The sequence below is a fragment of the Aplysia californica genome, unplaced genomic scaffold (assembly GCF_000002075.1).
Source record: "Aplysia californica isolate F4 #8 unplaced genomic scaffold, AplCal3.0 scaffold00171, whole genome shotgun sequence".
Lineage (NCBI taxonomy): Eukaryota > Metazoa > Mollusca > Gastropoda > Aplysiida > Aplysiidae > Aplysia > Aplysia californica.
Genome location: NW_004797441.1, coordinates 915474 through 920161, shown reverse-complemented (window position 1 = coordinate 920161; position 4688 = coordinate 915474).

The following is a 4688-nucleotide window of genomic DNA, read 5'->3' as shown; positions in this document are numbered from 1 at the left end:
TAATAAAAATTCATGTCTTTATCTTGAATGGTGTTTGAGTTTTTAGCTTTTAAAGCCAAAAAATGAACATTTTGAGGAAAGGAGCAAAAACGTCTCAAAATTGCTTTGTAGCATTGTATTGACTCACATTGTTACAAACTTTTTGGAGCTATCTCTTTGAAATAGAGCGTTGGGAGAACTTCCATTCAATTTCGCATATAATTTTCAAGGGAATTTTCCTAAAAACCTAGAAACTTTGTCTGGACCCAAACAGGACTCCAAAAACCCGTGTGTGGCCTTAAATGTTCTTAGGAGCAAATAACCAGCAAGCCCTTTATGTCACCAAAACTGCTCTTTGTATTTACTGGACTATTTGTATTATGCTTGTTTTGTTATATTGTTTTAAACAGGAATTGTCTGTGTGCTTGATAATCAGACACCTCACCACTGTGTGACAGCTTTTCATTGACTTAAATGTTTTCCATTTGTTCTCTATTACATCATTCAGACCAAAGGTCATGTTCCCCCCCAGGGCGGTGCCACTGACTGAAGTGTCTTTAGGCCATTCCCGAAGGGGGGACATTTCTCGTTCATGCACAGTAGAATTGTAAATGGGTTGATTCATCAATGTCACGCTCATGACTGTGCCTGATCTACAACAGGGAACCGCTGCTTTTTCTTTCCTAATCCTTACTATTGTCATTTTTTCCTCTACTTCTTTTGTTTGTCACTCTCTTGTGACCCAATATTTCCGGGGTGCCTTGATAGTCGAAGCAGACTTTGTGCTGTTGAAGCTAGAGAGATGAGCAGAGTAAGTCTGATTCCCTGTAAGGACTTCTCTGTTGACACCCACCCCTTGCCGCTCATATGACCTTATGCAGTTGCGAGCGCCGTAAAACCTCTACTAAAACTAAAAGGTCATGTGATACCACACAGTTTACTGAGGGAGGATTTTTTATTTTTTTGTTTTGCGAGAGGTAAACCTTTTGCCCTCAAAGAGCCTGGAGCTTGCTATGAATTTGATGTTTTTGGGCATTGAGAAAGGGCAGAGTTTACCATGGGGCTGTCATGGTCTAGTGGTATGGTGTTTGCCTCTCATTCAATAGGTCCCTTCGAAAAATTTTCCTTTCTTAAGTTTAATACTTTCACCTCCTTCACTGCTTTCTAAATTCTAGTCAGTTTCTGTCATCTGCTTTCAGCCCCCCCCCCCCCCCCTCTTCCTTCTTACTGCTGTCTTTCAGCCACACTCCTGATCTTAAAGAAGGTAAGATCAAACACCTAGCTGTGAAAAAATCTCTGAGGTCCCATTTGCAAGTTGCGCACATTAAAGATCGCTTGGTGACCAAAAAATTGAGAAAAGCAGGCTTCGGCTGCCACCTGGGCAAAATTCATGACCTTATGCAGTTGTGAGCGCTGTAAAACTCTAACCAAGTGAAAGAGTTGACCATCCCTCTGCAGACACTTGCTGGTCAGTGGTGTCTTTATAGTCTTGCATTTCCACGGGTTAATGTCACTTTGTAAAACTACATGCTACATGACTCTGGGGAGTTTGAGGGTGGTGAGGGGTATGTCGTTTCACTTTTCTTCTTCTGCTGTCTCAGCTCCTTTTGCTGCCTGATAGCAACCACGAGTAGTCACTTACTGCCACTATCTTTACTTGTTTTTGATCTTTCGTTGTGATTTGATTGGTATTGAATAAAAGCTATGTGGCAAACGAATGTTCCAGTAATTCTCTTGCAAGCGTAGTTAGTATGTAAACTTAGTTAGATCTACTCATTGCTAATTTGCATACTCTTTGGTACTATGTATGTGTTGTGAGCAGATTATATTGTATGTTTGGGTTGATTTGATTTTAGTGTTCAGTAAAGTGTGTTGTTATATTATTAATCAGGTCAACATTTTTGAGACAGGAAATTGTTAGAAAAAGCTATGTCCATTTGACAACATAACCAAATTTATTTAGTAAGCGCCCTGTATGTTAACCTTGTTACGGTGCTGTCCACTCAGTCGAACACAACTATATAAAGTTTTGCCTTTTTGGATGTTTTTAATATCATTTTGTATATACTTGACTCATAATGTTATATATATAGTGCATACTGTTTTATGTTAAGTTAATTTAGATGTATCTGTCAAGTATAATTTGAATTGTAGATTTGCTGGTAATGCAAAATTCATTTGAATCGTTCGTCCTTAATTTAAGCAACTGTCTACTTTCATTGCTGTATTCCTGCTGCTGTTGAGGCATTGGTCATTCACTTCTTGACCAAATTTTATCTTTGGTGCCATTTTTTGTCATTATATTTAGTGTAATTTTTGTCCCACAGTAGATTTAGCTTTATGTTATACTTATGTTTGGTGACATTAAACTCCCAACTGTATTCATCTAGTTTGTTTGCTTTCTTCCTTTAATCTCGTGAGAATCAGAACACATTCTGATCATTGAAACAGTTTAAGGAAATCATATTCTTGGTAAGAAGAGACATAATTACAAATAAATAGTGTAGCAAAAACTCATTGAACTTTCCTGGATTTGCCAGTAAGATTAAGACATATTGCACTGATGTGATGAAACTCTACATAAATTATTACTAATTTGTGTAGATAATTCAAAAGCATTTTTTGCACTCCGTTGTATTTTTCTAAATAATTGTAAATAGTAAGGCGAGTAGTTTTTCATTTTTCAGATGTTATTTGACTACACTCATCACCTTGGCTTTGGCACAGGTGTTACCTATTTGTGAAAGCTGGATGTGGCCTGCCTGCCCAGCCCGTCTTAAACACCTTGATTCAGGGTCCGGACTTAAGTGGCCTCTTGGGGGTACCAATTTCAACTACATCATGTACAAAGTTCTCGCCTGGTCCTGTGCTGCATTTACTACCCATTTTCGCCCATATTGCGGTTCTCTGTCTAATTACTAATAGTTTGAGTGCTCTCACAAACCCATCAATGTTTGACTGAATTATAGCCATTTTCACTTAGGTAACATCCTTCGCTGCCTCAAACTGGGTGTGTAAAATTATGAAACTCCTTGCATACTGACCACTATTGCTTTCGCTGGAACTACATTCTGGCAGGAAACGGGAGTAATAAACTATATGTGTCATGACGTGGTGTAATCGGGCACTCGTCAATTTTTGGGCAAAAGGAGTTATTGGTATCATCATGAAACTTGTTTTTTAGTCTTGCTTTGGGTGAAAAAGATACCCATCTGTCCTGAATAGAAGTCGAGATATTTACGACTGAAGGAACCTGCTGTCAGAGGTAAAATTAGAGAGAAAATGGCCGCCAAAGTTTGGTGACTTCCAAAGCTTGAGCGCCCCTTAAATCTGCTACAAATTAACATTTTTGAGCCTTTGATCAATGTTTTTCCGATTTCTGTAAAAATTCACACAGAAATGTGTTTTTTAATGAATGTTTAAAAGGTGTTGAGCAAAAAAAATTGCACAATGTGCAGAAACATGCAGGTTTCTTTGACTTCCTTATTTTGATGAACATCTGATTTCACCATGATGCCGTTCATATTTCCCACATTATCTAAACTTTTGGTATGAGATAGAAATAATTGTACATTTGTACTGTCTTTTATTTGTTTTCTGGTAGATTTTAATGTATGATTTAAACTACCAGTACTGCGTGTGTCTTTTTGAAGAATAAATGCTGTACAAGACACTAAACGTTATTCTTAAGATGAAGCATTTTGTCCCCCCCCCCCCTGTAGACACCACTATTAATATTATGATTCCATGTGATATTCCATGAGGGCTTCATGACATTACAATTCAACATGTCATAAAATTTCTTTGGAGAAAAATAGCAGGGTCTGGGTGAAAATGAAGCTAGAAAACTTCATATCCTCTTCTAATCCACACTTTTTAACTTGGATTTCTCTAACTCACCAAAGTGCGATACAGCTATTTTTCCCCCTGCGTTTTATACCATACAGATTGCCCCCTTTCTACAATTATTGTCTTTTTTTTCGGAGAAGACATAAGAAAATATAGGTACATTCTTACATCCCATTGAGATCGTTTTGGAGAAAAGCCTTGATCTTGCTTGTCCCGGCCAAACCGTACTGAGAAAGGCATACATCCCGGCAAAATAACCAAAATACTCAATGAAAATTTTTCCAACTCAGAAATCGAACTCGGGTCTCCTGCATGTGACAGCAAAGCGCCTAACTTCTACACCTGACACTGGCATGAAAGCATTGAAAGATTGAAGAATTAAGGTTTCTCACAAACATCTGAACTAGCCCTCGATGTTGAATACGTCATGATGTTTAAGTTTTAGTAAGAGTTTTACGGCACTTGCCTTTCAACACAATGAGATCATATACGTGCTGAAGATTAAAGGTGTTACAAGAGAGTAACAAACACAAAAAAGATGGAGAGAAGGTTGATGAAAAATGTTTGATAGGAATGAAGGAGCAAACCACATAAGAGCACCCTCCAACCACCCACTATATCATGCCAACATGACATCATGTATACAATTCCAGCTGGAGACTTTTGGCACCACTTGATTATACAAGTTCTGAAGAGTGTCATAAGTGAAACTGCTTCTTTAGCTGTAGACGGTACAAAAGGTTTCTCCAAATGACATAGAGTCATCTGAATGTACAGAATACAAGTTCTTCAAGACCCAAAAGGGAGTAAAAGTCCACAGAGATAGATCAGTTTTATAGGTTTTACAGCACTTGCTGTAA